The following is a 13,833-nucleotide window of genomic DNA, read 5'->3' as shown; positions in this document are numbered from 1 at the left end:
CTTCAACGGGTATATTTTCACCCTTTGCCCCCTCTTTGGCAGTATTAAAACAAGATGCCTCAAGGTTGACTTGGGCAGTCTTTACACGAAACCAACTCGGTAAGAACTCCTCTAAAGTCACCGGACGTCGAGGTTTCTGGTGGTGAGGCTCTATTACCCTCATATTTTTTGGAAGCTCGACCAGCTTTTGTTTTATTGATTTTCTACCATCTTTCTCCTTGTTGGTTGCTCGATCGATTCTTTTCATAGACTCGTCTTCTTGCGTCTGCCCCTAGTTACTAGAGTCCAACCTTTATTATCGCCTTCGCCAACTGAAGACTTGTCATGCTCTAATAGCCTTTCATTGTTCTCTTCAACACATATTTGGACCGGATCAAGGAAGCCAAAAGTAATAGAGATTTGATGAGAACTAGCTATCTCATCATCGAGAAAGATCTTTTTCTCATTTGCTAATTGAATAACTTTGTCTTTAAAGACAAAGCACTTTTCTAGAGGGTGACCCACAAGCCTATGATACTTGTAATAATTTGGGCCATTGGTGCTTCCAGCTTCATCGAGATGCTTCATCTCTAGTAAAGCAATGAGCTTATGCTCAAGAAGTTCATCAAAAATTTTGGCAACATCAGAATCAAGGAAAAGGTATTGTTTTCTTGCATCTCCTTTAAAGTTAACTTATGACTTGGACGTGGTCGAGAAGTAGTCACCATGCTTTACTTCTTGCTCACCTTCGTGGTGACCTTCATAGGAGACACGTCAACATTCATGGATTCTTTGTTATCATTTTTTAGGACAAACTTACCCCATCTTTTAGGTTCCTAATTATCCTTTCCCCTTCGAAGGTCATGGATAAGCGCTCCTCCCTTTTCAGCAGAAGGCATGCTCAACTTCATGTCATGAACATGCGTAGCTAACTCTTCAAAGGACTTTGACTTAATACCTTGCAAGATATAGAGAAGCTCCCAGTGAATTCCTTGGACACATATCTCTATCGCAGAAGCTTCGCTAAGCCTATCTTTATAATTTAGGCTTGCATTTCTCCATCGATTGATGAAGTCGATGACTGGCTCATCCTTTCTTTATTGAGTATTTGTGAGCTCTACCATGCTCACTGTATGCTCATGCTATAAAAGCAATTTAGAAACTCATGTTCCAATTGCTCTCAACTATCGATGGAGTTAGGCTCAAGGTTTGTATACCAATCAAAGGCATTTCCCTTTAGGGAACGAACAAACTGCTTGACAAGATAGTCACCATAAGTTTTAGCATTATTACATGTCTCAACAAAGTGTGCGACATGTTGTTTCGGGTTCTCTTTGCCCTTAAATTATTGAAATTTGGGCGGTTGATAACTGGCGGGCATTTTGAGGCTATCTATCCTCATAGTGTAGGGTTTGGTATACACAAGGGAAGACTTGGTGACAATATCATACTTGTCTTTGAGGGTCCCTTTGATGAATTCCTTCAATTGCTTAATCGGGATCATTCCCTCATAAGAAACTCGTACCTCTCTAGTCGGTGGTGTTTGCTTCATAGGATGTTCTGTCTCGTGATCCTCTAGAGATTTTCCCGGTGCATGGCTAGATTTTTTGTCTGTCAGGCCTTCCACCCTATTTACTATCTTATTAATCCTAGCATTTTGATTCTGAACATATTTGGTCAGGCCTTCAATTGCCTTTGTCAGATTCACAAATTGCTCTTCCATAGACAAAGCATCAGTCACCATTGCTTGCATGATCAATGGAGACGTTGGAGAGTAACACAGATTATCACATAAGGTGATCTTTAAAGTGCTCAGCTTATGCGGTGTAAGTGAAGATAACGCATTTGTTGAACAACCATCGTTCTTTGCACCAGAGTATTTTGAATCAGAATTCTCAAGTAGAGATAGAGTCTTCTTATGTGATTCCGCTATACTGCTTCTTCCTTTCGGAGAACTTATATTGGACTTTTCTCCTTTGGGGTTGAAGATCCAAAAACTAGAGTTGGCACGGACAACACTGGATGTGTTTGTTGTCCTAGAAAGCCTGCCTTGCTCCCTGTGATATCTCCTAAGCTTCCAAAAGTAATACCAAGGATACTTTCTACTTCGGCAGAGAATCTTGAATCAGTAGTCTTAGAAGCAGTTGGTTGAGAGCTGATCTTCTTGGAAGTCATTTCAGTGTTCTTAATCTTCAAAGTCTGAAAAGTTGAGATGAGAGGTAGAGATCGTTCCACTGGGCATGCCAGAATTTGTTGGAAAATAAAATTCTCGAGACCGAAAATAAATAACCGAGATAAGAAAAATACCGCAACAATCAATTTATTGATTTCAATAAGTGAGTGTTACAATCTCTACGATTTCTCTTATTTGCCTTTTCAACTATAAATTCAAGGGTTTCGAGCTTGATCTTGAATTTTAACTTGAACTTGACGGATTTGATCTTGACTTGTGCTTGAATCCAAGGGCTTGGTAGCTTGTTCTTGAATCTTGCTGTCTTGATCTTGAACTTGAACTTGATTTGAGGACTTGGTGAACTTGATCTCGACTTGTACTTGAATTCAAGGGCCTTTGAACTTGTTCTTGAATCTTGTAGTCTTGATCTTGAAGCTTGAACTTGTTCTTGAATCTTGAACTCTTGATCTTGAAATCTTGAGCTTGTTCTTGAACTTTGAACTCTTGATCTTGAAACTTGATGAACTGATCTTGAATTCTTGAATTTGTAGAGAAATCGGTTGCTTTGATCCATGAGCTCTCTCTTGCTTCTTGTTAAACTTGTTGGTGCCTTTTCTGAATTATGAGGCCCCTATTTATAGTTGTAGGAAGTGAAGAATCTTGATAAATATGAACATCCTTTGACCAATCAGATTTATGTGACATGATCTTGATAAATATGAATTTTCTTTGACCAATCATATTTAAGTGACATGGCACCTTTTATGGGTTTTTAATTTACTGCATCATTTTGACATGTGGAATGGTTCCATTGGCTCCTTCACTTGACTTAGCATGCCACGTTATTTGACATGTGACATCCAATTGGGCCTCTAGAACATGATGACATCTGGGGCTTGCTAAAGTGGGCTTAGTCATTTGTAGCCCAAATTAATATGATGACATCTTGGGCTTGATAAAGTAGACTTAGTCATTTCTAGCCCAAATTAATTGACTAGCCCAACAACAATTGGACTTTAATTAAATCCATGCATGTTTGGACTTCAATGATTAATCAAATTATATTAATCTCCAATATTTGTTTGAGATTAATATATTTTGAATTTAATATAATCCGAATTTTGTACGGATTTAAATTTAACAAAATTTCGTTACATACAACTCCCTCCGTCCCAAATTAAGATGGCACATTGATTAAGAAAAATAATTAATAATATGACTAGTTTGTCATAGTACCCCTATTAAATGATATTTATATTTTAATTTAAAGAAAAAGTAATTAATGCAAAGGGTAAAACATGAAAAAGTAATTTGTATCTTCTTGATCAAGAAAAAAGATAAGTAAAATGAGAAATCAAATTAGAAAATTTGGGATGGAAGGAGTATTGAAGAATCCCATTAAATGAAATGGTAAAATTTCAAACATGTCTCATTAAGATTGAACGGCTCATTTATTTTGGACATATTCATTTATTTTGAAATGAAGGAAATAATATTTTTAAAATTTTATTCTTGTTTAAATAAATGAATTTTACATAACTAAAAAATCACTAAGTAATTACTACATCTTTTCAAAGTATTTATCAAGGGAATTACCTCTTACAATCTAACAATGAGCAACTTTTTTAAGAGATTCTTACAAGCTAAAAACACAAGTTATTTTAAATCAAGAGAGTAATTGCTTCGTACTAATTTATGTGGCATTCTTTGATATGACACAAAGTTTAAAAAAAAAAATATTGAAATTTGTGGATTAACATTGATCTGGGATACATCTATATAGTTATAAATAATTCATTAAGTGTAAAATAAAATTTTAAAAAGTTAAGTTATTTCTAATTATAGAAGGTTGTAATTTTCTTAAGGTAAAATTCGTTTACACCTTCTAACTTTTATTTTATAAGTCAAACATCCTCTCAATTTTAAATGGATCATTGTACCCCATTTATCCTATGTAATGTCTATTTTATCCTTGACGTAATACATACATATATATATATATATAGATACATACATACACATATATATATATATATATAGAGAGAGAGAGAGAGAGTATAATAGCAGTTTGACTGCTTCTTCTTCCTCATCATTTGCCCCCTTCTTTTTAGTGTATAAAAGTTGTACATAAAGTATTACACAATGTATAATAGTTGTATATACAGTGTACCCTGCATTGGCAAGCATATCCCTAATGTATCGTTACTGTATTTCAAGTATTTTGTGTATCCAGAATGCATATAATGTATACAAAGTATATATACACTTTATGCTCGTGCATAAAATGTATATTGCTTCTACAACGTATATGTCCCCTTCTTATTATTATATTGATTTTATGTTTATACAATTTTTTATTTTTTAAATAAATCGGGCCAATGAATTCTTTTGTTCTTTGTAAAAAGATGATTTTTTTTTTAATAATATGCAGTGTAACTCTCCCTCAGTTTCTGTTTATTTATCTAGTTTGACTTGACGTAAAATTTAAGAAAATAAAAAAAATATTTAAATCTTGTGATCTTAAACTAAAGATAACTGAATGTACCAAAAAGTCTTTTAATTTTGTAGTTACCAAAACATGTCATATGGAATACTGAAAGTGAAGAATTACAAAAAAAAAATATTCTTTTTGAAATAATTTTACTAAAAAAATCAAATCAAATAAAGAATAAGAAAATTATTTCATTTTAAGCCGTTTGGCCCTGATTATTTCTCACTTTATTCCAAAAAATTATTTCACTTTATTCAATAATCTTTGTTTGGCCATAAAAAAAATACTAAATACAACTTAAAGTTGTATTTGGGATTTAGAAAACAGCGCAACAATTGTTTTCACTATTTTCACTTTTACCTTTTTCACTCTTATAAGAAGAATTTTTAAACAAAAATTATAAAATTTTTGTTTTCAAACCCCATTCAAATTATATTTTATTTAAAAGCATATATATTATGTTTTTTAAATACATCTAAATAATGTTTTTTTTATTGAAAAATATGAACAAACACAATTTTAACTACAACTTTAAATTTGAAAATTTCAAATAAAGTAATTTTTTTAATTTCATAGCCAAACACCTATTTTGTAGGAGTCAACCTCACTTTACCGGATTCGGCTCCTTTCCATTTCCACTCTCTCCGTCTTGATTGGTGACATTTGACATAGTTCAAATTAGATGGGTAAGATTTAATTATTCTAAAGTAAATCTCTAACCATAGTTTAGATAATAAATACATTATATATTTAGTTTAAAAAAATATTGTGATCCCACAATCTTAACAACATATTATCTTGTCCATAAAAATAACAACAAAAATCTTTTCTTCCTAATTTTTTTCCTACGCATGGCCCATCTATTAATTTCTATTTAAATTAACCTTTTTATTGCATTTTAGGAACTTTCTCTTTAATAATTACTAGCTATTTTATTTTCTTTAAAATAGGCGAAATAAAAAAGGAGAGTTGATAATTTCTCCTATTCATTTCACCTATGTTCTCCCTATTTTATTTCACCTATTTTAAAGAAAATAAAATAGACAATTGTTAAATAAAAAGTTTCAAAAAAAAAAAAAGATAATAAAAAAATTAATTTAGAATACGAGAGCCGAATATTTCTTTCATTTTTTCTCTCTTTTATTTCACCTATTTTAAAGAAACTAAAATATCTACTTTTTAAGAAAATTTTTTAAAAAAGTTGATAAAAAATTAATCTACAATAGAAGTGCTGATTATTTCTCCTACTTTATTTCACCTTTTAAAAAAAAAATAGCTAATTGTTAAAGAAAAAGTTTCCAAAAAAAAATAGATAATAAAATATCAATTTACAAAGAAACTAAAAGATGAAATTCTTGTGTAGGAAAAGAAAATAGGAAGTGAAAACTTTTTGTTGCTTTATTTATGGACATGTTGTTAAGATTGTGGGATCACAATTTTTTTTTAACTAAATATATGATGTATTTATTATCTAAACTTAAGTTAGAAATTTACTTTAGAATAATTAATTCTTACCCATTCAATTTGAACTATGTCATATTTCACCAATCAAAACGGAGAGAGTGGAAATGAAAAGTTTCAAAAAAAAAAAAAAAGATAATAAAAAAATTAATTTAGAATACGAGAGCCGAATATTTCTTTCATTTTCTCTCTCTTTTATTTCACCTATTTTAAAGAAACTAAAATATCTACTTTTTAAGAAACATTTTCAAAAAAGGTGATAAAATATTAATCTAAAATAGAAGAACTGATTATTTCTCCTACTTTATTTCACCTTTTTTTATTTAAAAGAAAAAAAGCTAATTATTAAAGAAAAAATTCAAAAAAGAAGAAGAAAACAAATAATAAAAAAATCAATTTACAAAGAAACTAAAAGATGGAATTCTTGTGTAGGAAAAGAAAGTAGGAAGAGAAAACTTTTTGTTGCTTTATTTATGGACATGTTGCTAAGATTGTGTGATCACAATATTTTTTTTTAAACAAAATATATGATGTATTTATTATCTAAATTATAGTTAGAAATTTACTTTAGAATAATTAATTCTTACCCATTCAATTTGAACTATGTCATATGTCATCAATCAAGATAGGAGCTTGGGGAAAATGGAGAGAAGCCAAATCCCACTTTACCCCTTTATCATTTAGAGGTCGTTTGGTAGAGTGTATTAAAAAATATAATTCATGCATTATTTAATGTGTACTACTAATACCTTATTTGTTACATCTTTTTGCTTATGTATAACTAATGCAAACATTAGTTATATACTCTATTGTGTACTAATACACACCATACAAAGACTTTGAACATATGCATTAACTTATTAAATGACCTTAATACCCCTCAATTTCTCTTTTAAAATATTTTATAATTCTTTTTCCCACCATTTTAATTTGCAAAAGTAAATTTTCTCAAAACATTTCACAATTTCTTTTCCCTCCATTTTAATTTATAACAATGAATAGTTGGTTTAATAACTCCAACATATTTTTGCTTTGTTTCGAGGGTCTTTAAAAAGATTACAAAAAAAATCTTGAGACTATTCCTTCATTTTACATCTTGTATTTATTTTTATTTCGACTATGTTAATCCGTCGGCATTTCATGCGCAAAGGTGAAGGTCTTGCAATTAATCCTGAACCTCTATCTACTAGTTCAACAATACTATTATAAATTAGTTAATCAACTTGAATAATTGATTTTAACTTTTTCCCTTCTTCACCTAATATATATTTCATAACAATTTCTAAGATTTTTTCATAAATAGATTCGTGAAATATTTCGGTGAGATTTTTTTTTTTTGAATAAGAATTTACCTGATAATCTTATTATTCGTATTTTAGAGATAAAATAAAATTAGTTAATCAACATGAATAAATGGTTATAAATTTTTTCGAAAAAATAATAATATTAGAATAGATAAAAATATATTCAAGGCTAAGGTAACAATCATTAAAGAGAATGAACTTTGTAGACACTATATTATTTGAATGCAGATGCGGATCCAAGATTTTAAACTTATGTGTTCCTAATTAAATTAATTAATGTGTAATAGCAATCGTATAAACATAAAGTAATTTTTTATTGACTAAATTTCTTTTTTAGTTGATTTTATTGCTTTTAAAAAAAAAAAAGTGGGGCGGGGGTGGGGGGGCGCCAACAATTCATCACGTGTGCGGCTGAACAAAAGAGTTTAAGCGAACCATTCCTTGCCAACGAACAACAATCCATTTAGTTATGATTTTCCCACAAGGTTTTACATATCAATTAAAATGATTTTTAATAAAATATCGAATCTATCGTAGCGGGAGTGGATTTCTTGAAATTCGTAATATTTGCAGTAGATTCGTCTCTGTTTGTAAGCACTTCAATATATGTGTGTGTATATATATATATATATATATATATATCGAATGGGACATACAAAGTTATTCTAAGATGGTGATTGTGTTTGTTTTAATAGCGAATGCTGCTCACTTCAACGGTGTTGAAAATAACGTAGGACCGAAAGTAATAAAAAGAAAGGAGGCAACAGAGTGCTTAGAATATTTGGTAATTAATTTTATAAAATATGAAATAGGATTATTTTACTTTTATTAAAAAAAAAAAAAGAATCTTAGTTAAAAAATAAGAAAAATCTCATCGGAAAATATTGCATAAAACTGAGGATCATCATTTTCTTTCAATATGTGAAAAAAGGGATCATTTTTTAAATCTTATATGATACGGAATAAAGTGGAATTGACTCATTTTGAAGAACGGAGTTTGATGATTAGAAAGAATATAGGATCACCAGAAAATGCATATGAAATCAACTTCTTATTTATCAAACGCAAAAAACTTAACAAAAAAAAACGGAAAAAACTTATTGGAAGGTGATTTTGTAGCAAACTTTCTGCTATTTGTCAAAAATCAAAACATACCCCAAGAGGTATTTCATTTAATTAGTATTTCCCTTTTAAGTATTTCTCGAGATGGATTATTGGTTGTTTACCGACTATGTAAAGGTTGCAAAAGAAAACCATTTGTAGGTGAGATGACAAACTGTAACTATTAAATAGGAAGCATGACATACATGAACTTATTTATTGTTTAACTAAGTTTGTGTTTAGCCATAGGATTTGAGATTCAAATTTGAAGTTTTAATATAAAAAATTGTTTGTCCATAAAACGTGAATAAAACAGTAATTTCAATTTTAAATTATGATATAAATTTTAAATTCTCCAAAAAGTAAGATTGTAAATTCTAAAGTTATGATTTCATTATTTTTTAAATGTAAAGCTTAATTTATATAAGTTTATATAGCAGAAAGACTCATCATTTTAAATTTTGTAAAACATGATGCATGTTCGACGTGAATAAATTATTCAATACCACATGAAAGAGTTATATTAAAGAATACTAGTTACTCTTATTGTTGATTTTTTGGATCAATGAATTTTTGTAAAACTGTGAATTTGAATGTTTATAATAACATGTAATCGCAATCATTCATTTATAAAAAAAAAAACATGAAGATTTGTGATTTATTAGTGTTTCGCCGAAGAATATTCTGATACATTGATCATGAACTATAAGGTACTCATTTGTTAAGATTATATAAGCATTAGGAAAGTTTTGATAGATTTCACAAATTGTGAAATTTTTATTTATGAAAAATGTTAATAAATCTAATTACATATTCAAATGAAGATTGTATTTCAAATCAACCTCATTTCAATAACTGACTCATGGGCTAGCTGGCCCTAAAATAAGTTTAGGTTTTAGAGGATTCCCTCAGGCACCTACTGATTACCCCTCAGATAACAACTATATTGTGATGTAATGTAAAATGATCAGTGTACCAATAATCATTCTTTACGTCTTGTTAAAGGCAACCTACGCATGTTTCTTGTTTCTATTGTCCAAGGTTATCCAACTTTAAGACATTCCTCATTTTCAGTGTTACTGAATTGGGTTATCTTTTTATATTTTTGACTTTAATGACGCATTGTCAAGGATTTTACGCTAACAGTACAACTCACTTTGTCTTACCAACTTTATAATGTGATAAATCAAGACTCAACTTAAAATATTTTTGATTCATAAAAGTTATCATTTTCACCAATTAGTAGGGGTGTGGATAACTAACTTATAAAGATAAAAAGTAAAATAGATCTATTATATATAATGAATATATTTTTCTTTGTGATATTATTTCATCTATATTTTCTCTCTAATATTTTAATTATTTGTAGTCTATCATTTTATCCTGTAGTAATTACAAAATTACAGATTTCTGTATAATAATTTATCCTAATTGTACTGTAATGTATATCTAATTCTAGATTTTCAATGTTATTTATTATCTTGTGTTGTTCCTTTCGTAGCGAGTTTTTTAAATTGTATAAACTATCACATGTACTTTTTCCTAAATTTTCTAAGGTTTCTTCTATCCATATTAATTTTTCTTTTAGATTCTCCATTATTTCTCTAATTCGGTTTCTATAATTAATTTCTTTATTTAGATTATCTTAATTTTCTCTAGTTTTTCTAATATATTCTAACATCTCTTAATGTGAATAATATCCATCTGGGTAATTATCCAGGTATAACTGTGCTATCCAATTTATAGTTTCAATTTCATAGTCTAATACTTTTTCTAATATTATTTTCTTAATATCTATAATTTCTATATCTCTAAGTATATATAAGATTAAGACTTTAAGATTATCTATCATTTAAAATTGACTAAATGTTTTATTATAATTTTTTGTAGTTGTTTGTTTTAGTATTAGTAGTTCTTGCATATTTTCATTAAGAAATTCTATATATTTTATATCTTTAGTTTCCATGTATTTGTCTAAATTTACTTTCATCTGTTTTTCTTTAACTGTATGTTTCTCATATCTTTTTCCAAAAATTCTAGATATATGTAATTTATCATGGTAAATATTTGTAAGAGTAGTTAGGTAGGTATGGTATGTAATTTATTCTAGTCATATAATATCTACCAAATGTTTTTTCTAATATGATTTTTCTTATATCTACTACTTTTATATCCTTAAGTACATACAAAATAAGTATTTTAAATTTGTCTACCATTATATCAGATAAATAATTATTCATTTTCATAAAATTGCTATTTTCAAAATATTTCCTTCAATCATGTACATAACAAAATATGGTCATCTTAGATTACTATATACTAGATTATTCTTAAATAACATGTTCTTCGGTCACTATTAGCATGGTAATCTGGATATTTTTCTCTTAAACAACGTCTCTACTCTGGTTACTCCCCACCACGACTTCTTGCCTCATTGGTTTCACCTTTAGGATGGCATAGGAATTTTTCTCCGTTTCCACTTTGCTAATAAACTTCTTAACATATTATTCTTCGAATAATTCTACTATAAAGTAACTAACATGAATTTATTTTATCATACCATGATTGTTGGGAATTATGAATTTAGCTATTCATAATCATATATAAATATACTTGTTCAGGTAGGTTTGATATTTTTAAGGTTTGTTCCTCCATAGCTTTTTCCATTGAAATAAATCTGTTTTTTAATAACTAAGCAAAATATTTATTGTAGACAGGGGGGAGTTTTTGCTTCAACACATGAAGGCTTGCTTTGCAATGAAGTTCATCTTATTTATAGGCTGAATGAATCTTTACAAGAGTCTGCACGTTTTTAAAATTAGTCTATTTTACAAAAAAGTCTTCTAATAAGACAAAAATCATTAATGCCTAGACTAATAATAGTCCAAAAGTCTAAAAAGTCTAAAAGCCTAAAAGTCTAAAATGTCTTAAAACCTAAAAGCCTATACAAAAGTTTACGTAAAATATATTGTAATATCCTTCTACTACTATCTTCATTAATACATATATTATCATTTTATGTTAAGGCTCTTCTTAAGAATAATTTCTCTCTGTTATATGTTAAGGTTAATTGTGTATGTTCTATATTATATGGTTTTACTTGTTCTAGTCATTTTATTCCTAATATTATGTCTGTTTTTTGCATTTCTTCCTTTACTTCAAATTCTATTTTTATTTTTCTAATTCCTATTATTATTTCTTTTTCTGCTATATTTTTACTATTTATTAAACTTCTTGGTAGATCTGGGCATATATTATTATCAGTTTTTATTTCTTCATTTTTTACTAGACATTTTGCTATATAATTTTCTTCTTGTCCTGTATTTTAGAGTATTAAATATTCTTTTTCATTTACCTTTCCTGTTATGTAATATTGGTTTAAATTACTTGTTGAATTTATTTCATAACTTGTTCTTTTTTATGAGCTTGATGATTCTGATTTTTCATCAGCTATTCTCTTCGTTGTACTTGTTCTATCATTTATTATTATCTAAATTTTCTTATATATCTATGTCTCTATAGCTATAATCATTATAATCTATTGTTTTTACAATTTGTTCGAATGGACTTTCTATTCGTATTTTGTTAATCTTATTTTTTCCTATTATTTTATGTTTTGTTGTTAATACATATAAATTTTTGTATCTTGCTGTAAATATTTTACTTCCTGGGGTTAATTCTATTCCTGATATTTTCCAATATAATACTAATGATTTATCTATATTTTTATCTGTTACCGCTACTGAATAATTTGCACTTATTATAAATTTAAATTTTTGGTATATTAAATTTCCTTTTATGACAGTTATTATGCTTTTTTCTATAGGTTTTATAATTCTATCATCCGCTAAATATAATTCTATTGGTGTATCTATTCCTTCTCTAAAACATGCTTTTATTAATATCTCTGTACCTCCAAGGTGTACATATTTTATTGGGTCTCTACTTTTTATATCATTTATCTCTTTATTAATTATTTTTTTTGTTACTAGTGGTATACTGGCTTTACTTTTTGCATATCTACAGTCTATTACATGTTCCTTTTGGCATACTACATAATATTCTTCTTTTTTCTTAGTAAATAGATTTCTTATTGTTGTTATTTTAAATATTTTTTCTACACTTAAGTCTAATTCTTTTCCTTTTATTTCATCAAATATGTTACTGTCAAATATTATTTTTTGTTCTGTTCCTTCATCATTTAGATATTCTTCCTTTGTTATTATTTTTATATCTTCTTCAGTCATTTGATTCATCTATTTCACTATCTATTTCATTATCTGTTTCATTTTCTGAAATTTCATATATACAATCCTCACTTTCTAATTCATAATCTATATAATCTATCTGCATATATTCTGTATTATCTATATTTAATTCTGATATTTGTTTATTTTTTGGATTTTTAGGTAATTTACAATCTCTAGATAAATGTCCTAATTTTCCACAATTCTAACAAGTACATTCTTTTATAGATTTCTTTTTTCTATATGGTCTTTTGTATTTATAATTTTTTACATAATATCTTTTTCTTGGTTTCTTGTATTTATATTTTGATTTTTTATATTTCTTATATTCCTTATGTCTTTTTCTTTTCTTATAATATCTTTCTTCACATCCGAATTGGGGTGCTATTTTATCTTTGCAACATGCTAAATTTCTTATTAATGTTTTTCCATTTTTAATTCTTCTCTATATTTTTCATATAAGTTTCTATACCATTGTTGTAAAAATTTTATTCTTGCTCCTAGAGTATCTACTATTTTTGTTTCTTCCCAACTCTTTATTATCTTTGAACAAAATGGTTCGGATAATTTATTAAAATATAATTTTCTTATTTCTTTACTTTCTTCTATATTATATGCTCCTTTATAATAATATTCTTTAAATGCGCAAGTATATTCATCTATATAACACATATTACATATTGCTAATTTTAACATTAAATTCCTATTTGTATCTTTTTCTTCATTTTGTTCTTCTTCTATTGTTGTCATACTACCAAATTCATCTTTTATAGTTGTTTCATATTTTTTTAATAATTCTATAGGTGTTAGTTTGGTTGTTGTTGATAATGTTCCTTCTGTAGGTTTGTTAGTTCTTAATACCTTTTTGCTATTTTCAGTTAAATTTGAAAATCATAATTTCACTATTCCTATTAGTGTTCTTTCTATATATTCTGGTGCATCTGTTATGTTTATATTATTATCTAATAATTGTTTTGTCATATATCCTATCCATAATTGTATTATTTTTTCTGTATCTATTACACAGTCTAAGTCTAAAAAGTTATAATTTTTATTAGCTATTTTTTTTGGTGTCCA

Source organism: Capsicum annuum, chromosome 2 (genome assembly GCF_002878395.1).
Source record: "Capsicum annuum cultivar UCD-10X-F1 chromosome 2, UCD10Xv1.1, whole genome shotgun sequence".
NCBI lineage: Eukaryota > Viridiplantae > Streptophyta > Magnoliopsida > Solanales > Solanaceae > Capsicum > Capsicum annuum.
This window is presented reverse-complemented; position numbering follows the sequence as displayed.